General features: G+C 46.3%; 1 protein-coding gene across 1 annotated transcript in view; it reads right to left on the bottom strand.

Moving 5' to 3' along the window:
* The window catches only part of SFMBT2 (Scm like with four mbt domains 2), a gene marked incomplete at its 3' end in the record, with an annotated part of 113,390 nt that extends 103,793 nt beyond the window's left edge, over positions 1-9,597 (bottom strand). The window contains exon 1 of the mRNA XM_082309130.1: positions 9,481-9,597. The remainder of the gene's footprint in view (positions 1-9,480) is intronic.
* Positions 9,598-25,179: the final 15,582 nt, after the last annotated feature.

The following is a 25,179-nucleotide window of genomic DNA, read 5'->3' as shown; positions in this document are numbered from 1 at the left end:
AAAACGGGGGCACCCAGGCCTGAGCAGATGGAGCAAAAGCCTAGGTAGGACACAGGTGATACCGGACCAGGCCCTGACTCCATTGTTGTCTTCACCTTGGCATTTTCCAGCACAGCAAATCCCCATGAAACAGCACTAAAAAAAACGATGCCCACCAATCCTACCCACCTCAGGTGGGATTTGCCTCACCTAGTCAATCATTTGCAGCTAATCGAGAGAAAGTACCTCCAAAGGACGATTTGTGCGGTCCAAGTTGGACATCCAAAATTCTGATGAGATGAACAACCCCCAGGGGGTACCTGTGCTTGCACAGCACCCAAGATTTTAGACATCCAAATTTGCCAGCAAACAAACTGAAGAAGTGAGATGCTCAGATGCCACATGGACCAGCATGTGGGGCAGGGAGAAGGGGGACTCAGCCCTGTGGGACTAGATCTAGGATAGATGTGAGTTGGCTGCCGCAAGACTGAACCGCAAGGCTCTCCCTCCTCAGGTGACCCACCAAGGAATCTTCTCACTCACGGGACACAATACAAGACCAGGCATCACCCAAAAGTCAGGGCAAAAAATACCGACTTGATATCCTGCCCACCCTCAAGCGCTCTTCTCCATGGCATCTCCTTTCCCCTTTGGGACTCTGACCCAACACTGCACTCCTACAGCCCTTCTGGTTGCCTCCATTGCCTGCTAGCCTGGAGACACCTGTGTCCCAGTGGATCCCAGCCCCAGTAAACACTGAGATCAGTCTTCTCAGTAGCCACACTGCAAATCGCAACATACACAACCTCTGATTTTTACAGATCAAGTCAAGTCAGCAGTGTTCCCTTCTGGGACTAAAAGCCTGGATCTCCATTCCTTGCTTTAAGCAATGCAGGTGACCTTTTTCAATGCTCAGAGACCACCTCCAAGAGCATGCAGGCAACGTAAGGCAATAAATGCAGTCTCCAGATCCCCAAAAAGCTAGTTCGTGGGAAATGCTGCAAATCATCCCATTGCATTTAACATGAGGATGCCCAGGACTAATGCTGTGACTGAGAAGAAAGCCTGCTCCTCTAGGCAGAGGTCCCTAAATAAAACCATACTTCAGGCAGGATTGCTAGTGGCAGCCTGCCACAATATTTATACCCCCTGAGCATCTGCACAATGCAAATGGAGGCTCATTTGGAAGGGCTATTGAACACATCAAGGAACAGCTTTCACCTCCTAGAGAAAGAGCCTGTCTCTCTTCTCAGACAAAGTACCAGTTGGAAACCTTTTAAGGATCACTTCTTCCAAATTCCTGTCCTTTTTTTTTAATTATTTATTTGAGAGCTTCCCTCGCCAAATGTTTTCATTTATCTCAAGTGACAATTTCTCTTTCATATTGAACACCCCACAGGATTTTATTAAGGCTAAATTACTACTTTGAACAGTGCTGTGTTGGTTGAGATGTACTCTGGGGTGGAAGAAACAAATCCCATCTAATCTGGAGAACTAGAAATGTTCACAACATTCAAATATATAAAAAACAGCTGAATGGGGAAAGAGTATAATCTGTTTTCCATGTTCTTGGTGGATCGAAGAGGAAGGCTTGGGTTTAAACTACAGGAGGGGACATTTGATCGGGCATGAGAAGAAATCACTAATAATGAATCTGGTGAAGAAGTGGGATAGACTGTGGGAAGGGTACAGAGCCTCTGTTTTTGGAAGGGTTAGGATGCTGATCTGTCCAGAAACAGATCTTGGTACAGTTAATCCTGCCCTGGGGTAAGAGGTGGCCTGTACAAGCCATGGAGGTCTCTTCCAGCCACTCAATAAGGCTGATCTTTCTGCTCTTGAAGTCAAGCATCAGTATCATTTGTGCAGCAGCACAGAAAATAAATGACTAAGCCTGGAGGGAAAGCATGCAAAAATGGGAAACTAGAGGAACCATCAGAGCAGGGATGGTCTGCATTGTCCATCTCGAAGGGGAAGAAGGACAGGAACCAAACTCCTCTGAAGACACATGGTGGAGAAAGGATTATGCGAGGTGGTGACACCCCTCCGTAACTCAGCAGGTCCTTGCTCTCCTCTCTTCTTGCACTGGTGCTGAATGCCTCACGCTTTTTATGCCAACAGAGACAAACCTGTTTCACAAAGCAATTTTCTCATCCTCCCTCCCTGGCACACCATGGACTCCAGGATACGCACAGAGATAAATAGCAGTGAGATACGATAACAGGAAGTAAAATAAACCTAATTAGAGAAACTAACTTGTTTACAGCAAAAAGCCCTGCAGTATTAGGCCAAAAAAAAATAAAGAATAGAGACAGATGACAGGCAGGCACACAGACTTAGGTACGCATCCCGCTCTTAGCTGCCCTATGTGTAAATATAGCCTAAAGACCTAGAGCTGGACTTAAAGCTAAAACCTGCCACAAACTTCACTGAGGACTAGACAAACCTCTAAAAATAAAAGCACTTTTTCATTAAATTTCCCTTCTCCCGAGTGAGCTGGATCGCTTATAACCAAGGGCTACAAGGCATCGCTGCCACACCTGTACCCCTGCCATGGCCCGTGCTAACCCTGGACGTCCCCACCTCGAGCATCCCACGCAGCCCATGTGCATGGCACGATACTGTGCTCAGCACCCACATCAGCTGGCTGGGGAAGCCGCCCAGATTCGGATACCAACAGCAGGATCCGGCCCCAAACCACCCTGCAGTGCTGCCATGAACAAGCCAGGCAAGGCAAGTGGGTGCCTCTCCCCTGCCCTGAGCTTGCACTACTGATGCTCATTCAAGCAGCTGTAAAATCCCCTCCTGTCACAGCACTGATATTTTACATTCTCTTTCCATAGACATAAATGTCAGCATAAGGTGCCAGGCCAGGGAGAGGGAGGTTGCCATGTATTAACCTGTCTCATTTCCAGCTGTTCTGTCACCTAGTAGGTGGCTGTCACCTTCTCCATGATTGAACAGGCGATTTTCATGATGTAGCCCCACTTTGGTAAAGCACTTCTACCCATGCTAAGGACCCAACATACACCAACTACTTTGGGAATACGGCATACTTAAGATTAGGCATCTTCTAAAGTTCTCAGCTGAATCAGGGTCATGAAGAAGACCAAATCAGTATCCCCAATGCCCCTTACAACAGGCAAAAGAGCTGCAGGGAAGAAGCACAGTGGCAACATCAACCATCTGCAACACCATGTCTTCTCCCGCCTCCGTGTTTGAAACAGAGCTGAAACAAGAAAGCCTTTTAGATGGGTAACTTGAACACGCACAGCTGCTTATCATCCTGAAACATCTCATCTGATGCTTATCATCTCAAAATACCAGCCACATGCATCAAAAAAAATCAATCAGACCCCCTGAATGGGACAGATCAGCCAAGTGATAGAAGTCACCCAGCGGGAAACACAAAACACTGTTTTCATGGACTTAATTTAGGGCCCAATTCAGAAGCCACTCATCAGCCAAAACTCCCATCGCCCAGGACAATCAGCTCTGCCTTCTATGTTGCGGTGCTTTGCAGCAGTTGGAGCCATTTTCAAAAAAAAAAAAAAAAAAGAAAAAAAAATATGAGATGCAAACCAGAATCCAGGCAACATCTGCCATCCGATTCCAACACTTTTTAGGAAAAATGACATTTTAGGTCTTGGCACTGTTTAGTTCATTTAAACAGCACAGCTGATCAGCATTTGGGCTTAGTCCTACACATGCTTACATCCCTCTCAGTGCTTTACACCCAGAAGCAGCTTCACTGACTGGTAGGATTTGCCAAAAAAAAAAAAAAAAAAAAAAAAAAAAGGAAAAAAGATCCAGCCCTTGCAGCCGTCTCCGGTCACTCCTCAGTACAACAGCAGGAAGAGGAGGACCCTTCCCTTCGCTAAGGGCATGCGAGGACAGCCAGCAGACCCCTGCCAAGCTCTATCCAGAATTAAATTCCACAAGACATTTTAACTCTGAGTCCTGCAGGTCACATTTACAGGGTTAATTCCACCCCATTTCTCTAAGAAAAAAAAAATTGGATTCCCTTTCATGGGAGGGAATCACAAGTGGCCTCTAAGAGATGCCACGGTGAACATGTGAGCGGCTCCAGGACATGCAGGTTTAATGCCCCACCACCACCCACACAACAGTGCATCATGGAGTCCAGTCTTACACCTGCACCTTGCTCAAAATGCCTTCCAAGAAACAGTTAAATACTATTTTTTCTTGTTCTTTATTTAAAGGGATATTTTTAATGCATTCAGGAAAGTTATTGCTTTCCACCCAAAAGTCCTGGCAAGGGACTTATGGTTCCTTAGACTTTAAGGATCCTCAGCCCTTGGTCGTCTTATCTCATCTGCTAAACTGCAGGGGCAAGGATAATGTCACCTCCTGGATTTTAGTGGAGGGAATTCATATTCCCTGCCAAGCAAATAAACACAAAACTTTCCAATAACTTATATTCAAATTGGGTCTCAGGACTTTACCCAAGAAAACAAGACTCCCTTGCACAAGCCACCCAGTGATGTTCAGAGTATTAATCATGAAAGCAAGAATCACGAGTGAGTGTAAAAATAGCAAGGATTCTGCACATACCTTTTTTTAAGCCTCACACCTACTCAGAAATGATCTCTTGGTCAGCTGTCAAGAACTGCTTGGTTTTTTTTTTTTTCTTTTTATTACTATTTAAATTCAGAGCAAATGTTTCTGATTCATAAAAATGGAGTAACTGTGAACACATTTTCCAAAGCAGCCCTCTCAAGAATGCTTTGTTTAGGTCTTGCAAAAGGCCAATCTCAAAATAAACTTTTTCAGGAGGTTTTTAAATGTCAGTGACAGTCGTTGCTCATATTTCTTCATTCCCCTGTTTTGAAAATGAAACATTTTTAATCACTGTAGGAGTCATACCTGAGACACAGAAAATAAAGAGAAATCTTCTGACAGAAAACCCATAGGATGGACTTGACTGGTTTCATCAGAGATGACTGTCGTGCAAAGATCGACAGTTTCAAATTATGAGATTTAAATATTGACAAGCTGCCATCGGTGACTCTAATTCTAAAAAAAAAAAAAAACCTGCTCCTGGGAACTAGCACATTACAATAATAGAACAAACTCAGTATTTGCAAATAGCAACGCTATTAACAACAGCAACAGCATTTCATTTTCAGCACTGAGGACCCTGTTGCACCAGCTGATATATATATATGTATGTGTCAATATTCACAGCAATAAAAGCTCTGACACCTCCATCGCCTTCAGGTCATTTAAAACATGGGCCCTGTGGTCACCACATTAATTTTCTCTGCGCACCTTCAGAAACACACCTCTGGTTCCTCTGCTTCAAGTTTTGGCTACTTGTCCCAGGTTTTGGAGCTTTCCACAACTCCTTTACTTTGTCACTTGGACGCAGTCAGGGACCAGCCACCTCCTTCAACGACCACCACCCTTGAAAACCCCCTCAGCCGCTCTCCATAGCCCCCTTTTACCCCACACCAACATGAGTTTAGCCAGCAAAAAGTCCTTGAAGAAACAAGAAGGCATCTTCTCTACCACGTCGTGTCCCTCAGCAAGGTAATGTCACATCCCCTCGCTGATGCTCTCGTATCAGGCCAGCAGCCCCATGGCTGTGAAAGGCCAGAAACAGTGACTCAAAATACCTGTATGTATTTCATGGGCCAGCAGCACGCTCAGCACAGCACAAGCCAAGGGTGGGGGAAAAGCACCCCCAGTCTACAGAGTTGACAGTTGTGCTGTTTATTCTATTTCTAGTAACACTACCATAAAGTTTTAATAAATGCTTCATTAAAACATCAACTGTCTGTCCAGCCAGTCAATTATCACTCATAATCACAGCTATATAACTATACACTGTCTTCTACAGATGTTCTTACATCTGTGTGAAACACGCTCTCCACCTCTGCAACGTCCTTGGAACATCTGTTGAATATTTGTAAATGTTTTCTCAATACATACGTGAAATGATAGTGTCTTGCTTATAATGCATCTACTGTCCCACTACCCCGGGCGCCCCTTTAAATCATTAAAAAGGTATTTCCTTGTTGTTTACAATGTACTGGTCTCTTGATAGCTCTTTGCCGTATCTATTTAAATGGCGTTTAGATTTTCACTTAGTAACAGATTACACTGAGCCTCCATCTTATCACAGGAGTTATTAGGACCTAATCCTTTATAAGCACTAAAGTTATTAGACTTGTGAGAATATTTTCTTCCTTTCCATAAATAATCTGTTGCGGAGAAAAAAAAGGAGGGAAAAAAAAGCCACTTGCATCCCTGCTCACCCAGGCAACAGTCCCAGCCCTGGAGAGAAAACCTGCCTCGCCTGTTCCTCCTTTGCCCCCAGCAAAGGAAATCAAATTTGTTTGTACCTAAAGGCTTCGTGGGAGGAAAAGCAAATTGCACTAAGTCCTGGCCAGCACCCCCCTGCTACCACAGGAAAAAAGTCCTCGGAGAAGGTTTGCCTGGTGCAACCAGAGTTAACCCTAATGCATCCTCGCTGGCGCTGCGGGAGGGGTGCAGGAGGCGGCTGCGTGGGCTCTGAGCAGCAACAGGACCCCCCCTCTTTGAGAGAAAGAGCAGCAAAGACGGGGGGACAAAGCGGTCCCATAAATACAGCCCCGTTGGCTGATGTGGGTGTCCCCTGGACAGCAAAGAGCCAAGGGCTGGGGGTCGGGGGCTCACCCCATCTCGGGTGGGGTGTCGGTTGCAGAGCCTGAAACAGGCAACGCTGACGCAAAGCAAGGTGTTTCCATCAGAAAGCGCCGTTTGCAAGGAAAAAGCCATTTTAGGCTGCTTTTCCCATTTTTAAGCAGATCCCTCCAAGGCAAAGAATAAAAAAAAAGTGAAGCGAGGGAAGAGGGGTGAGAGCCCAGCTACAGAAGGATCTGCAGAGACCTTTGCAACCCCCGTCCATCCCCATATCCACAGCACGCAACCAGGCGAAGCTGCTTCTCTGCTCAGACACCAGATCTCTCTGCTACAACATCTTCCCCAAGAGCACCAGGGGCGCAAACTGATTTTAAAAGCTGTCCTGTCCAAGGGGCAAAAAGCTCGGGGATAGAGAGATGCATGGGGGGAACTGCTTCCATTTTGCAGGGGCTTCATCCCTTCCCACCCCACAGAAAACCCCACAGGCTGACATTACTCCACTGGATTCTTGGATTTTGCCACCCAAGTCCCACCACTGTTTGACAGCTGCTTTCCAAGCTGCTCTGGTAATAATTAATGCTGTTTTCTGCTCTTTTGATAAGAAATCACGATCCTCCCTCCTCCCCAGTCTTCTCCTCTGCCCCCCTCCCCAGCACCATACCCTGTGATGCGAGTTTGCTGGCTTCCCTGAGCAGCAAAACTTGGTCCTGGCAGGGGCTGGAGGTGGCGGGAGGAAACGGGGTGGGGAGATGGAGCAGAGCCCTTTTGGCAGGGGAAACCTCAACCTGCGTGACAAGGTGTGCAAACAGCATCTCCAACCGCCCCTGCTAAATAAAAACACAGCGGGTTTCTGGAGAGCATCTCCAAGAGGTGCAGGGAAATGGGCAGGCAGAGCAGCTCGCTTCCCTCCCCGGATCCTCCCTGGCTCCTCCATCCCCACTCGGGCACTGACAGCTTGCGATGCTGGAGCTCCCCATCTCCTCCCACGGCTACTAAACACAGATGCTCCAAAGTTAACGTCTTGCAACCACGGTGAGACAATCCCAGAACAGCAGCAACGAAGCGCTCTCTGCACGGAAAGAAGGAAGTTTCTCCTGCCTCGGAGGCAGCCTCACTCCTCCACTCCCCTGGAAAATACATTTGCAAAAGGCAGCTGGGAAGGGCACAAACAACTCCCTGCAAACTCCTCGCAAACTCTCATTTGCTTGCTTTGCAAAAGCTGTGATTCGCCTCCACCATCGTGGGTTTTTTAGGGTATCTCTGCAAAAGAGACGCTCATTGCAGCACACACTGGTAGAGTCACTTGTTTGGCAGCCCAAATTTCCGTGCATAGCAATTTCAGAGCATTTTTGCTAAACAACAGGAAAAAAAAAAACCCACATCCCCAGTTGACTGCGCCGAGGCGAGCAGGGAAGGCTTGACAGCTCCAACAGGACATCTCATCCCACGACATGTCTACTGTTAATGCAAAATAAATCATCGCTGTGTCTCTCGGCATTTTTTTTTTTTCTCCTCATGGCATGTCTGCAATTTTGGCATTCAAAGGCAAATTGGCCGGGCCCCGAAGTCCGCACATCCCTTCCCATGGTTTCTCCCCAGCACACACAAACGCCCTATACTTTTCCCACCAGCGAGTCCTGCGGGGGGGGACACCCCCGAGGACGGACCCCATCCCCTTCCCTTCCCATTTAATTCGCCAGCGCACCTCTCCGAGCAACAAAAGAGAGTTGAACCAAACGTGCGGCACCTCGGCTTTCCTCTTTTTCTCCTCTCAAAATGTTTCTTTTCAGTTTTTAAAGACACCTTAACCCGCCATGTTGAACTGACAAGCTTTATAAATATTCATTTACCGCAGTTCGGGAGCGCTACGGGAAAATATGTATAGATCAGGGCTGCACATTTTGGCACAGCTGATTGCTTTCTTTTCTTTTCTTTCCCCCACCGCCTTTTGCAGCAGCTTTTGCTTCCCCTCTTCCCTGCAAATTCAGAAGAAACCCACCCGCACACCCAAAATAACTCTTTCCGAGACGTGCATCAGCCTAGTAAATTTGAAAGGAGGTCGCAGAAGCGTGTCTCAGGGAAGCACCAAAATGATAGATATTACTTTAAAAAAAAAAAAAAAGAAAAAAAAAAAAGAAGGGGAAAAAAGAAGAAGCGGGGAAAAAGAAGAAGCGGGGGGAAGAAGAAGCGGGGGGAAGAAGAAGGGGGGGGGAAAGAAGAAGGGGGGGGAAAGAAGAAGGGGGAAAAGGAAGAAGGGGAAAAAAGAAGAAGGAAGGGGAAAAAAGAAGAAGGAAGGGGAAAAAAGAAGAAGGGGAAAAAAGAAGGAAAAAGACGAAAGAAAAAGGCGGAAAAAAAAGAAGGGGGGGGAAGAGAAATGAGAGCATCTAAAATGCGATACGCCGAGGCAAAAAGAAAACCCCTGCACGCCTGCGATGAATTGCACGGGCACTGCAAACCCTGCCCGTGACAACTCCGGCGTGCCCTGCCCACGGAGGGCAGCGGCGGGAGCGGCACCCACGACCGCGGGGAGCGGCACCCACGAAGCCGGGCGCGGGTCGCGGCGGCCGCCGGGGGACCTGCCCGAGCCGCCCCGCCACCCGCACGCAAACACTTCCCAACAACTCCACCGCTTTTTTTTTTTTCCCCTTTCGAAGAGGGGGAAAAAAAAAAAAAAATCCCCATCCAGCTTCCCCCGCTTATAAAAAAAAAATATAAAAATTTTAAAAAGATTTTTACTATATCTTGAAAGGGGAAAAGCGACTCTCTCCACCCAAGCGATGCAAAACCCAATAAATAAAATAAAGGGGAATGCCAGCCGGGAGGGTTTTGGGGGGGCTGCCGGGCGCGGTACCTTACCTGAGCAAGTTTGGCTTTTTGGGGGTGTTTTTCTTTTTTTTTTTTTTTTTTTTCTCAGCGGCGAGACCCCCGCGCTGCGCGGCGCTGCGCGGCGCGGAGCCGACCGGTCCCTCCGCCCGCACCCGCGGCAGACTCATTCCAATATGGCATCCGCGCAGTGCGCATGCCTGCCGCTCTTTTTAGGGCTTTTTTTTTTTTTTTTTATTTAGCAGCCAACTCCTTCAGTGACCTTTTTCAGCAGTTTCAAAAAAAAAAAAAAAATCACATACACATCCCAACCACCATCGCCCCGGCTGCGCCGCGCTGCGCGGCCGCGGTACCTCGGCGCCCCGAGCCGTGCTTCCACCGGGGACACGGACTCAAAAAACGAGGGGAGGATTGAAATCCACTCGTGGAATTGATGCCGCGGTTCCGCCGCGCTCCGCGGTGCGGGGCAGCGCGCAGCGGTAACACGGGCTCGCCGTCCGCGCGTTAAATGCGATAAAATACCATCGAGCGTTTTATACCGCAAACTGGGAGCTCTGCCTCCGATCCTCCCCACCGCAACCTTTTATTTCGGTTTCTTCCCTTATTTCGTGTCGGGAAGAAACTTCCAGGGAGGGAGATGGGGAAAAGAAGGGAAAGCAAAAAATGCGTCCCCTCCACACCGCCCGTCCCCTCCGCTTCGCCGGGCTCCTGCGTTACCTCTTCATTCCCTACTGCAGAAAATATATTTTAAAAAAAAAACCGAATAGGCGAAGGCACAAGGCAAGATGCAAAATCAACTGGTGCGCACCCCTCCCGGCGCGCAGGCACACGCACAACTTTCTGTCCTTCGCTCGTTAGGTTATTTTATGGTTATTTATTTATTTAGAGGCTGCAGGGGATTCACGGCAGAATTGAGATGAACGTCGGCGTGTGCGGCTGTGCTTGTGCGGGGGTGTTTGCACGTACAGCCACACCGAGGGATTTTTTCTGGTTTTTTTTTCCTTCCCTTTTGAGAAAATCGGCCCCGATGCAGGACTGGAAAACCTGGCCAGGCACCCATGGCCCCCGCCCCGACTGTTCTGCTCCCGGGGGTGCCAGAAAAATCCCCGGGGCGGGGTGGGGATAAAAGTCCCCCCTGCAGCCGGGGTTATTTTTGGGGATGCTCCGACCGGCGGTGCCCGGCCGACTCCGGAGCTTTCCCTACCCGGGTTTGCTCAGCAGCCGGGCTCTGGGTGTATTTTACAGGGATTTCGCTCCCTCCCTTGCAGCCCTGCCCAGGGGCTGCATAGTGCTTCTTGCTGGGGATTTTTGGAGCCCCAGCTCCCTTCTCCTTGCAGGCAGGCAGGGGCCGCATCCCAGATAGGGCTGAGGATGGGGGCGGGTGCATCTGGAGCATCCTCCGGGATGGGGGCTGGCGCAGCACACACATATTCAACAGGTCTGGAGGAGAGCAGAGGGAAGGGGCAGCAACCAGTCCTGGGCTTTGTCCTTTCCACCGTGAAATTCACCCCAAACACTGGTGTGCCTGCCCCACGCCCGGGCTGTCAAGTTTGCCTCTCCACCCCACAGGCTCAGGTGCAGTCGCTGTCTCCACTTGCTTTTCTCCGGTCATTTCTGATCCGAGGTTTGAAGTTTCCAGGTGATCTTGCGAGCATCCCTTCTTGCAGGAGCAGGGAGTGCTGCAGGGACGGGTGGTCTCACACCTCGGGACACGGCAGAGCGGTGGCACCGATTTCCCACGTGTGGCCCCAGCTCTCCTCTGTCCCATTGCAATCACCAGCACCCTTTGCACTGGTTCTTGCTGGGGGTTCACCGCTGAACCTCCCCATCCCCTTTCCCTTCCACTCTCCTCATACCCTTTCTTTTCCACCAGCCTCTCATAGACACACTAGCACACCACAGGATGCAACAGAAATGAAGAAAGGTGTGATTTTATTCTCGGATACATTCGTGGAGAAGGTACCGAAGACTGAAGAAAAGGGCAAATATTGCAGACAGTGCATTTCTTCACCACAATCCGCCTTCTTGCCATTCATGGTCCATCTCTGAAAGGTCATGGAGATGGGTTCAGCCCCCCGCCCCGTTCCAGTAGAGTTCCTGTAAAACACAGAAACCGAGCAGTTCATATTTTTCAGGCTTTGGGTTGGATGGGATTTCAAAACAGCAAGGGAACACTGTCAGAACTACAAAATAAGACCAAAAACCCAACAGATGCCAGGAAAGTGTTGAAGCCCCATTTCTCCAGATGATCGTGGAAGTGGCTGACATTTTCAGCATGGTGACATTTCAGCTTTTCAACATACTTTTGAAAGGAAGATGCTCTGCAAACACGATGTCTGTGTTCTCGGTCCTTTTAACCTGCTCTAAATAAGGTTACACTGAGATTCCTCTCGCTGCAGCATATTTCAATCTGAAGTTGGTGGCAGGTGACACTGCTGTCATCCAGCTTAGGGCCACAGCCACAGCGGCTCTCACAGTGTTTCAGATGTTTCTCCATCTCCTTGCCTTAACACCAGATGCCTTTGTGTTTCATTTCCATTCACATTTAAGTGATTTTTGCAGGAGCTTTGGTTCAACTGAGCTCTCTGGAGCTTCTTCTTCCCTCTTGGCCTTGGTTTTCTCTGTCCTGCCCTCTTTTATTTTTATTTAGAGACTATTTCTGAAGCACTGACAGTGCATTTGGCCCCGTACATAGCAATGTAGAAGAAAGTATTATCCTTGTCCAAAGAGTTTGAGATCTAAATTAGCTCTGTGGAAGGTGTCCAAAGAGGTGGATTTAAAAAAAAATAAAAATAATCATAGCTGAGGAAGAAAATCCCTTTGGAATTTTTTTCTAAGCGGCTGCTACAATAAGACTTTCAGATATGAATGAAAAGGTGCAGATTTATATCAGGTCTGATCTGAAGATGACTGTAACAGCTCCTGTTGGCAGCAAAGACTTTGGATCATGCTCAGAGCTGAGAATACAAATTGGTTTAGTGGACACGAACTGCAGTAAGAGAAGAGAGATTTCATTTTAATACTACCTTTTAGATCATCAGTGGGAAAAAAGAAAGCACTTTGAGAAATACTGAATTGTACCGGCATAGCATCCCAAGACATAAAATGGATTTAATCCCTGGTAAAAAAACACACTGAGGTTAGCTGCAGTTTTAGTGTCAGTGACGCTGTGTTCTCAGGGATGGATCTTCAACTGATTAAAAGCAACTTGGCTACATTAATTTCCCTGCTATCCATGCTGTTTAATGTCACATCTGTTGGCAGCCACATGACACCCGAACTTGTATTTCAAGTTGGGAATAAAAGTTTCACATCTGGAATTTTTTATTATTGTTGTTTTTAACAAAAATGCTTTCATGTAAATAGCATTGATAAAAAATGAGATTTATCTGAACGCCAAGTACCCAAGTTGCGATGATCGTCCATCTGCCCTTGCCTCTGATGATCACCCCCAAAGGATGTAACTGCTCACACTGCAAGTTTTCCATAGCTGAACAAGAGAAACATTTCCAACCCAGTGAAATTCAGCCAGTCCCATTACTTTAGATCAGGTATCAGCAGTTCCTGATCTCCGGGATAGATTATCGATACACAAAACCTCTCCCATTTTCCAGGCTTTCGTCTTCAGCAGGTTCAGGTTTTTGGAGGAGAGGTGGGGATGTAAAAAGATCCCCTACACGAAGAGGCACGGGTATGTACACACACACAAATGTTATGGCATTAACATTCCCAATTTCCCTCTTTTCTCCTGTCTCAGATGTCCTGGGGGACATGATAGGATTTCTAGATGGATGTGCATTTGGGTATCCATTTCTGGCCCCAATTTAGCCAGGTGCCTGAAGGACTCAGAGTACTCCACAAGCTTAACACGGTGCTGAGATGAGATCTATATTTGCACACAGCGTCTAGATGTGTTCATAAACATGAGTAGATGGTACTGGCCCTGCAGATAGTGCAAATCATGCAAATCATAGGATCTGAGCCAACCTTTCTATAGGTAAAACAGCAAAACTCAGGCTCTGAAGGTTCATCTGTGACAAACACTATCAGACTGGGCAGAAGTTATTTGGTAGCAGATGGGTTTATACCCAAAGGAGCTCCACTTTGGGGAAATATTTGCCTGTTTGGGGGATGCTGCCATCAAGTCACACTGCACTGCAAAAAGGGGCAAGGCTGTGCAGCTGACACTGGTGAATTATTTGGGGGTGGTTAGAGGTATCCAACCCGAGTGAGCTGAAGCAGGGAGACTGTCTAACAGGAGCTTGGTGTCAGAGAGGAGACCAACGGGACATCATCTGCGGCCATCTCCATTGCCAAGTGCAGCTCCTATTACTTGTTCCTCTGCCATGGACATCTCCTCTCTGCAGGACTGCTCCTGGGTTCACAGTAAAGCTACTCTGCATTTTCTCCCCTCCATGCAACAAACCATGGCCTCACCTTCTAAGTTTTATAGTATTTAACCCACCTCATACTCAACCTTTACAAGAGGAAAAGACACCCTAAGACCCTTATTTCATGCCGGCTGAGGCTGGCTGGCGTTGTGTCTCAGGGCCAGGGCTATTACTTACTTACACCTTTGTCTGCTTTTTATTCATCAGCCCTAATTCAGAGAGAAGTTGGTCGCTAGAAGCCGGCACTGGAATGCTGAAAGACTAGTTTCACAGTGCCATCTCCTGGAGAGAGATATCATATTTAGGCTGCATTTCGCAGATACTTTTCTTCGATTTACCGTTGAGCGCCGGGTGCTTTGAAGGCAGGTGTTCAAGGCATGATCTAAAGAAGAGATTAGCATAACCGAAATTAATCCAAAATTTAAACTCTCTCGTTATGCTTCACAGCAAAAGTCCTGCTTCTTAAATGCTGCGAACAGCAATGAGATTACTGGCTTGGGATTCATAAAACGCTCGCCGGGTTATAGTTTCACACTGTTTTGCACCTCTTCCTTGACAGCCCCAGCCCTGCGTGACGTGATTGTGGGGGCAAAAAGCCAGTCCCTTGCTCTGCCCCTTCTCCTGCAGCAGCTCAAGGGATACCGTGGCAAAGGGATCGTCGCCTCTCAAACGGGGGTCTCAGGACCAGGCATCCCCACAGTCTCCAGCAGCAGCAGCCCTGCAGACCCCTGCCCAGGACGCGCACAGCATGTGCAGACCCACACATCAAGTCTAGAGCCCAAAGCAGTCTTCATTGCAGCTTACTTACCAAATTTTATTTATTTTTATTGCCTGCTAATTAGAAATCACTGTGTAGGAGTTGTGACTATTCAGCAGAGGGGCAATGACTGGCTTTAACATTAGCTGGAAAATCTGAGCCAGTGCACCATGTCTGCAGCTCAAGAATGCCTAGAAAGCGTGGTCTCAGTGCTAAACAATAGCTCTTCCACCTTAGCAGTAAATGAAAAGGAAGCACATGTTATATCCAATAAATCACAGCACTGAGGTTCAATACTGAGGCTCATAGCTATGAGTCTTATTGATCATGTCTGCACTACGGAAGAGATCTCCTCCCATATCAAGAACTTGCTCGTTTCTTCCATTTATTAACAGCTTCCTTATTTATTTTGAGTATTTACAGGCTTTTCCTCAGCAGCAAAACACCTCCTGGTTTCTTTAGCCTCTACGAGCTGGTGTTGGGATGGGAGGCTGGGGAAACTGAGGCAGGAGGAACTGAGCTCCCACACACAGATGTGCAGTCCCAGGGATAGGCTGCAGTAATGGACATAGATGTAGACCTCCGAAGCGGGGCAGCACAGCAGAGTGGCTATAGCTTTCACTTACAGGGGTGTTTCTGCTCAAATCTGTGATGGTAAACAAGTCATTTCTCCATTTCCCTTCTCGCCCTTTAGTACAGGAGTCTTCGTAGTAGTATAACAAGGCCAAGATCTCTGACTGACAAGGATGACCAGGAGCTCACGTCTTATTAACAAATGTAAATTCTGCCTCACATCTGCATTTCTCATCATTGCTGTAGCACCCCGATGGGGGACCAGAACAGCTGCTGTACCTTGAGTGAATTCTGTATCATAGTACGCAAAATACTGAGTCGTTCTGGCCCTCCATGTGCCCTGGTTGCACAGCAGACTCGAAAGCCAGCCCAGTCACTTCCATGGTTTTGGTACTGAATCAGATTTATGAGCTGGTCAGTTGTGGGCAGAAGTGTCCTGGCACATTCCCACAACAGCCCAAAAATCCATCCACGACATGCTTTGTGCTCGTTTCTCTGGCAAACATCTCCCCTTGCAACAAAACCCAATAACTTGCAATTATACACTCAACCTTCTCCTCCCTCCTTCCAGCCCCCGTTCACCGCCATCCCCAAAATAAGAGGAAAGAATTTAAGGGGCATATAAGTAAATTTTTTTAATTTACAAAACAAAGATGAAAATTATGTGTTTGGAAGCATCTCTCTGAAGCTGACTGTGAAACAGGCTTGTGGATGGCTTTTACTCTTTTAAGGGCTCCCTCTATATTAAGGAGGAAGATTAAGAATGAAATGCCACTAATTGCACATAAAGGCCCTGGCTTCCACAACAGTGTAAATGTACGTTGTATTCAGCTTATCTCCATCTGCCCCTAAGAGCATAATTGATTTTTTATTTTAATTTGAAGAAGCTGACACTTCTATTTCTTCACTGCCAGGTTGCTAAGCACATTTAATAAGAATGCATGTGAGTGGAGGAGGCTACAATATGCCATTAAAGGTAATAGGTAACATATTTAAGGTCATAATGAGCTCGGGACTAAGTATCTCAGTCCAGGGATCAGGAGGGAAGGTGTATGAATACTTTGCTTACTAGGACTCCGTCAAGCAAGACGGGGCTGTGGGTTAATAAATAAAAAAGGAAACGGAGTTTTTTTCCCTGAAGTGGATTTTCTGATCTTATTTCAGACCATGCCCCTTTAGTAGTTCGTCTCCTGCCTACAGGTGACCTTGGTTCTGCTCTAGACTGATACGAGACCCTGGCTGACCTCTGACAAGTGATGGTCTCTGTGCCTCAGTTTCCCCATCTCTGAAATGGAGAGAGGAATAGTGCCCCGGCTTTATGAACTTCTTGGAGCTTCACTGCTGAAAAATGCCGGTATCTTGTACCTGGTAATTGAGCCTTGTCAACCCAGTGAGCCTTTCACTCCAAAGCAAATCCTGTGGCCCCTCTCCTGTCACATCCCTCTTCTCCACTCTCCAGAGCTGCAGCTATGCCACTCCCTTCTGAGATAATGAAAAATCTCTGAAATGTTCCTGAAACCACATCTTATTTTAAAAACATCATGTGCTCGTGGGTGTTACCTGCACCTCCGATAACTCCACAAGCCTTAAAAATACAGCTTCTTGAAAAGATTTTAAAAAAAATAATAGTCCTGTCCAGCTTGCATGCACAGATAATCCCCAGCTGCTGCACCATAATTTCTGCTCTGCAATGTTTCCCCTTCCTCAGTGTTGGCTAAAGTTTGCTGCTGGGCTGCTCACTGAGGCGTGCAGGGCTGGGAAGGTCAGTGAGGATGAGGAAGGTAGCATTTATGATGACCCACATCAGCTCTCAGCCCCTGTAGATGGATTTTTTTTTTAACAGAAAATAAAGTACATCCCTGTTAAATGAGACATTTTCTCATTCTCATTTGAAGCTAGAGGATACACAGCAGAATGGGTGGCATCCATTGCAGGTCTCTAACGCAATTTGGGTCTTCCCTTTCATCATGTCCTGGAGCTCTCTATGGACTGTTGGGGAATCAAACCACACTGATTTAGTTTCAGTGGCAAATACAGTAAAAGATACTTGCAGCAAGAGCCTGATTCTGCTCCGGTGCTGTTTGGATCCAGAGGACCCAGACGAAGGAATAATCCTTGCTTCCCTCCAAATCTTGCCTTTAGAAAGGAAGCACTGTACAGGTTGGAGACTGAAATTTGGGCAAATTAAAAGTCAGGTCCATAGACGTATTTAAGAATTTAAATCCTTCTTTGATTTTCTTTTGTAAACAATAGGTTTTAGGAATGTAGGAACATTTTTAAGAAACCCAAAAGGCTGTAACCAACTGTGGACGTGACCCTAGGATCTCACCTTCTAGACAAGCATCTTTGCTCAAGGCAGTTCCTCAAAGTCCCTACTTTTATTATGACATTGATACCCTTTTCTCCACTCTTGGACTCTCAATAAGCCTGCCCAGGACACGTCTGGTTACATTCAAGCACCCCCAGGCTTGTACGGAGCCTTACTAAGATTTGGTCTGATAGCAGCATCTGGTCTATTTGAAATTCGCACTCGCTATGAAATCATGCAGAGAAACTCAGCTCCTACGTCTGTCACAAAGTTGCAGCCAAACCCAAAAAAATTCGAGCTTGAAAAAAAATTGTAGCTGCTGCCACATGTAGAGTCAGGCAGCCGGAGAGGGTGAAAATCCACAGCACCCATCCTGGCTGCACAGAAATACCTGTAAAGGGGGTGAGATACAACTTCAGCCCCAAACGCAAGACTCCTTCCTGTGTACCCCCCCAGTGAGAAGTGGCTTGGATTTTGCTGGACCCCAGTGGGCACAATAAAGGCTCCGCTCTCCCATAATCCACCCATAGACGCTGGAAGGATCATGGAAAAAAAGCTGGATTTTGGCTGTGTGCAGACATCCTCACCCAGAGCCCACGGCGCCAGCAGACCAAGATGCCCACATTCACCCAGCCGTGCTGTCCGAGGGAACCACTCTGATTTATACAGTGGCACTGATCTGATACCCTAAAACATGGCACGGGATTTGGTCAGCAAGAATTGGTGACATTTAATCAGACGTAGAATTTGTGCAGTTCAACCGTATTGATACTTTCCTTTTGATTTTGTAAACTCTCACGGCTGAAGGCTAGGAATGACAGTGGGATCTCTGGACAGTGCTGGTTGTCCAGCTGTTTTCCAGTTGGTCAGTGTGCACATCTGGCCATCTCCTGAATCCAGCCCTGAAGCCAAGGAGCAGGGCAGGAGCAGCTTCTGACATTCATGCTAGCCCTACTTTTCCATGGGCTCAGCTGTACTGTGAAAAAAATTACTTTCCCATCTTATTCCTGCCACTCTTACGCCATAAATATTGACCAGCTGCACACCATAAAGAATAATTCTCTCACAGGTTTTCTTTTGGATTGAGCCAACAAGTTCCCTGTGTGCTGAAACCTGGGTGTATTCAGGGGTCACTTGAAGGATTTCCCTTTGTAGGCAGTACGATCCATGCTAAATGTACCTCCCTCTGTCCTACACGGTTCTCCAGCGCTATCCCAGCAAGCCTCAACCTCAAGTACCCTTAGGACAGTCTGCTGAGATCCCATGGGAGGGATGTGCCACATAAGTGCCACACTGGTGGGCTGCATTTTCAGGCATTTTGCACTGAAAATTAACTCTTGTCTTAGTGCCAGAGAGATGCCACGTGAATCCCAGAGGAGACCATGACAAAGTGCCAATGCAAGGTGACCATGGCCAGTGGCCTTGGGAAGAGGCTAGCCATGAGCTGGATGGACATCACTTGGCCTGGAGGCTGGAGATCTCCTCCTACAGCAAACGACACAAGCAGGGTAGATGCAGTGGAGATTTCACCAGCACCAGATGGGCCTTTTGGGGTCTTCACCAGGGCGTGTATGCTACCAACAGATAAGATGTTTTAACATGAACAATTTCTCCTCCCTCCCTCCCCACTTTTTGACCACCTCCTATTATAAATGTGAGGTATAAATGTAAAACCTTCTTGGTACGGTGTTTCAAGAAAATAATAGTTTTGAGTACTCTGACATGTTTTTGTCTAAAGGAACATGTCTCTTTACACAGGGGGAATCACATTTTTCTTTGCTCAGCGCAAACAACTTCTGTTCTCTTGTTCACATCTACAATTTCATATTGTAAAATGAGAGGTTTTACCCTGACAAATCTGCTTAGTCCTCATCTCAATATCCTTTAATTTGCCTCCTTATAAACAAAAGGATGTTGCCCGGTCCTGTCAAGAGGAACTGCTTGCTGAAAAGAATTGAGTTTAAAGTAGTGTTTAGGAAAATAAATCATGCTCACAGTCTAGGATTAATTGATTACGTTACTCTCTATGAAATATCCTATTTATCCAGGATCCACAAAAGGCAGCTCATTACATTAGCATAAACAAAGAGCGCAAAGCACAAGCCATGGCAAGGGGGGACTTTGGAAGAGATGCCAACAAGACAGGGCCAGGGTAAATATTTTCTGTTTGAAAAGCAAGAAGTTAGAAATGTCAGGGATGAAAGCTCATGTGACAATGCCTTCTTAAACTGGCAAGTGTAATGTCACTGTTGCATAACTGGGATGTGTCAACGGATGTGCTTGAAAGGTTTATTTGGGTGGGTTGCACCTCCCTCCATCAGTACAACACAGGCTTCACAGCCAGTGCTTTTTATTCCTATTTGGCTTTACAAGAAGCATATCTACAAACCCTGCCAGTGTTTGTAATGATGCCTTTTAACAAGGTTTCTCCAAGCATAATTCTGTGATAAGCAGCAAACAAGCTTCACATATTTATAACCAGGGGAGAAGGTTTTTTTCTCTCAGCATGACCAGCCCCAGTTGGCTTAGGAAATCCTTCTGGTGAGCAAGGCAGAGCAGGCAGCGAGGGAGGGGGTTGATGATTGATATTGGCTGTGGGCACGTTGTTCTGCATTGCCTATCTACCTCCGCTGACTGGCTAGAGTATGGACAATTAGTCTGACGAGGTTCCTGGGATGCAGTTCCAGATTAGCACATCTAAATCTAGGTGTCACCCATGTAGGCATCTCCATGTGGGTCAGTAGATGGATTCAAATGCCTAAATGGAGATGTCCAGCGCCTTTTGATTTGTCTTAGGGTGTCCCATCTGGTCTCCAACTACTGCTCTGGGTTGGATCTCTGATATATCTTCTGCCGCATCTGCTAGAAAGTCTTCTAGTTCAGGTCACCAAAGCCTACTCCAGGTGTCTAAGCTCAAAGTCAATGGAGATCCAGCAGCCAGTTGGACAGTGGGATCTGGAGAACAACAGAGCTAAGCAAATGCAGCTACCAAACTTTGGGGTGAGCTGAACTGCTTTCTGGAGTTGACTGGTTGCACTGACCAGATATCTACCAAGTATAACGGGAGCTCAGGTACCCAAGTCATATGAAGACACCTAAATTTGATTCTTCAGATTAATCTTACCCCGACATACTTCAATAAAAACTTTGAGAGCTTCTGGGGTACCCAAGACTGCATCCCAGAAGCAGGAAATGGGATTCTGTTCTGGGGAAATGTCAGTAATTTGGAGAAATTTTCATAATTTTTTATGAGCACCGTGGAAAATCAGGAAACTGAAGCAGCTGGGGCCTTTGGTCTGACTCTTCATATGTTCTTCTGTTCTAATAAAATGACTTGTGTCCAGCCCAGTGGTAGGTTGGAACTGGTGAGCTATGTCCATGGAGACAGATCCCGATCTGATTAACGTGACAGCACAGGGGAGAGAATTCACGTTCCTCGTCTGCTGAGTGACAACAGGAGCCAAGGTAGGGAAGAATTTGATTTTCCTCATAGAATCGTTTAGGTTGGAAAAGACCTTTAGGATCATCAAGTCCAACCGGTAACCCAGCACTGCCAAGTCCACCACTAAACCATGTCCCTAAGCACCACATCTACCCGGCTTTTAAGTATCTCCATGGACGGGCACTCAACCACTTCCCTGGGCAGCCTGTGCCAGGGCCTGACAACACTTTCGGTGAAGAATTTTTTCCTACTATCCAATCTAAACCTCCCATGGCACAACTTGAGGCTATTTAAATGGACTTGATTTTCAGCTCAAATTTAAAAAAATTGAGCCACTAGAAATAACTTTCCAGGCATGGATGGGACCCCATCTCCTGACAGAATAGGCTCCAAAGGCGCTTCTCCAGCTATTTCAGAGCACTCTGCCACATTAAAAAGGCAGAAAACACAGCATGCAGAATCATTCAAAGGTGTTTGCACAGCAAAGGCAGAATCTTCAAAGGAGCCAGAGCAAATTCAGACACAGTGGGAGAGGGGCAACATTTCCTTTGGACTGCTTGGAAAATCCTCGCTGTGTGCGCTGCGAAAGGTGGCCCTTGTGAGGGCAAACCATGCACTTACAGAACAATTTCCAAAAAAGATTAGCGCCAGTGCTTGCACGTTGGAGGCGCAGAAAAGTGACTTTCCCATGTGACTGGTCACAGCCCAACGATCCATCATTAGGCCATTCTGCCTCCCCATTTTTCATCACACCAGGTAGTTCTAATGCTAATCTGCTTAAATGCCTTTTTATAGCTGGTAGCTGGAGGCTAGTTGAGTTAAGAAACCTTTACAGTTGTACAGTCGTTTACAGGGCTGCTTTAAGACATGGCATATATTATGAATGAGGCTTTATAACAACCATCCGTATCAGAGCTGATGTCGAACATGAAAGCAATACAGCAGCGGTCCTTCCTACAGGACTTTGTTACAGGTGACAAGACATAGGAGATCCAAAGACTAAGTAAAAACGATAGCAGGAAATTATTTTCCTAAGAGACTCCTAAAGAATGTAATGATAAATAAGACTTTTAAAGTTACTATGAAACCAATGGCTCCTTTAATTAAAAAGCAGTCTGATCCCATAAAGCGTTTAAGGTTGTATTCATCTGTCTGAATTAGGGTATATTTAGATATCTGTATCTGAAGTATTAATCCCCTTTGTAATTGGTGGAGAAAATTGCTGTAGAGACCTGGATGGGAAACTCATATTACTCTAGGGTAAACAGCAAATGTTATATCTATGCTTGAGACTTCCTAACTCCCACGTTTGAGTATTCACACTGGTCATACCCTGTCTCAGTGCAAGAAAAACTGGGTCCCGGGACCAAAGCAGTCTGTGACGCCCCTTGGTCTGGACCTTTAGGTGAAAAGAGTACCAAATCCAACGCAAAGCCAAGAAGAAATCCTGGTCCCACAGACTCCAGTAGGGAGCAGAGGTTCCTCATAGGGTCACTACTCATATGACAAAATTAAGCATGTGCTTATGAGTTTTGCTGCACTGGATCTACACTGCTTTGAACCTCTTTGAATTAAACCCTAAATGAGTGCCATAACTGGGAGGAGTTTTGCTCCCAGAAGACAAACTAGAGTCTGCAAAAGTACCTTAAATTCACCGTTGCTGTAATCCTTCCTAATGCGTACAGAAGTTCAAATCATCCTCCCTCCTATCCCAAAACAAAGCATCAACTCCCATCTCCATTTTTCAAGGCTGATTACAAACAGAAAGTCTTGCTTCTCCTGGGATTTAAACAGTTTTGCTTTCATGCCGAAGAGGAGCACAAAAGTTAAGTTACACTCTTGGTGAGTTCAACCTTTTCCTTTCCAGAGAGCTTGAGAGCCAGCTCCTGTGAATAAAACCACTTCCCAGCACTAAATGCTTCTCTTTTACACCCACAGAGCACCTGGGCCAGCTTTTCCAAGAAACGCATTGGTGTTCTCACTCCTTAGCATGGTGGTCTACCTCCAGGTAAAGCAGACTTGTACAAAGGCATTATAGGAAGTTCATGAGAAAGACACATGGTGTAAATGAGACTAGATGAAGACATATGTAACGAAAGCTTGGAGGAAAAGCATTCTCCCCTAGGAGTGTTATCGCATTAGAGGCACACACTGGTTACAAAGAGCTAATGTCCACCTTAAGTGGTATCAAGAGCTGGAGCAATTGAAAGATAATAAGAAGAAAATGAGTAATGAATCAATTTTATTGTGTGCCGTTGAACAATCCTCGCTGGAAGAGTGTGCGTTGATACTGCCTGATAAAAGGGATGGATGGGAACTGACAGCAGCATGGACAAGCACTCCCACACTTTCTGAAGAAATAAATGTTTTTTGGAATTATTTTTGCTTTAGCCAATAGGATCCTGCTGAAAAAAACAGGATGTTTTATTGTGGAGTTCAGTATAGACACAGCAAGTGAATAGCATGCTCTTTACTTATGGAAAGAGAAAATACCAGTTTTATTGGAGAGAGAAACTCACTTTGCACCTTTCTGGAAGGTGGCTTCCCCAGGAAAGATGACACTTGTGCCACTCAGGCCTCCCTGTGGGACTCATCTCTGCTCCCTTTTTCACGCACTATGTCCCTAAGCCACAACTCTCCATTTCACCTCTTAGGTTTGGTACATGTTCCCAATTTATGCTTGCATCCGTGCTGCATCCCGACGCAGACACACCTATCCAGAAACCATAACGCTGCTGTAACACATTCCCTGTTGAAAACAGCATAAAATGAGCCCACATGGGCATTTCTTCCTACTACAGCAAGACTGGTTCCTGTAACCAAGCTAGCTTCGGTGTCTTCACTCTAGGCTAAATGGTGGAGATATATTTGGCAACTGTTGTTTTCTGAAATGACACTCTGTGATGCAAACACTCCCTGATTAGTTAGGACCATTTCACACACAAGCTTGAATCCCATATCCACTGCTGCAGCCTTCCACTAGTATATACTCGCCTGATCTAGGCTGCCCAGATGGCCATTATGGTTAAACAGGCACCTCCAGAGAGTGACCGCAAGCACTTCTAGATATTTGTTCCCACACAGGAGGAATTACATGCTGGAGGTATGTATGTCTTTGCCTGGAAGAGCAGTCTAGACAACAAGCTTAAGCTAGATGCCCAGCTTCTCCTGGCTAACTCTCTAGTAAGAGTCCCCCAGTGTCCTTGCAGTGCCTATATGGTGAGGTTTTGTCTTGGGGTGGACTCAAGCCCGCCATCCCCATGCTGTAGTCTGTCATGGTCTATCTGTGAGTCCAAGATTGCCAAAAGGGGTGGGTCAGAAGAAAAGCCAACGCTATTTCAGTTCTATCATGATGAACGACTTCGTCTTCCTACTGTTTCCTATGTTTCAATTTTTTTCATCCCTGTTTAATTCTTCATCAAAGCACAATTTATGTCCAGTTTCAGAAATTTGAGTCAGTTCTGAATCTCACTGACCAATATTATTTCTCCCCTGTGTTAACTTGCAAACATCTGTGATGGCAAGCAGATGTCTTCTGGCCTTTGGAAATCCCTGGGTGTTCAGAGGTTTGTGTTTCTGTCGTAACATCCAGAAGTGAAGAGGCAGGAGGACAAGAACATATGTCCTACATCAGCATTAAGCTAACAGGTCACCTGCTACAACAGCAGCCTTTTATTAGGGCAAGGGTAAAAGTAGAAGAAACAGTAGAAGCAGAAGAAAGTCGGAACGCCATTTAGGGTGAGTCTGAAATAAGCATTGAATTCAAGAATAAATCCTTATTGAATGGTATATAGTAACAGACCTACTCCTCCCAGGCAAAGAGGAAAAATCTCAGGTTTGGGACCCCACCTTGAGCTATGCCAAAAGCTAAGATCTCAGCAGAGGTCATGTGGAAACAGCTGGCAAAAATAACTAGGCACAGATCTCCTTGCAAAAAATTAGGTTTCCAGCCTGTAGAGTCACTATTCTGGTGCAATGAGTAAAATGTAGGTCAGCTAAAGGCTCGTTTTCAACTGTATGTACCACAGGAAGACGGTTGTAAAACGTCACACCTTCACTGATGCAACACCGTCAGGAAAACTTTTAAAGAACAAACCTGGTCTCAGACACATACAGTGGCTGGGGATTTGTAAATCACTCTGACAAACATCAATTTTCTATCACTTTTTGTTATAAAAAGAACTACTTGTTATGATATGCTATGAAAAGCATATTCAGGTTTTTCCTTCTGAACCAGTTACAGAAAAAAACACCTTGTGAA

The sequence above is a fragment of the Platalea leucorodia genome (assembly GCF_965183815.1).
Source record: "Platalea leucorodia genome assembly, chromosome: 4".
Lineage (NCBI taxonomy): Eukaryota > Metazoa > Chordata > Aves > Pelecaniformes > Threskiornithidae > Platalea > Platalea leucorodia.
This window is presented reverse-complemented; position numbering and strand designations above follow the sequence as displayed.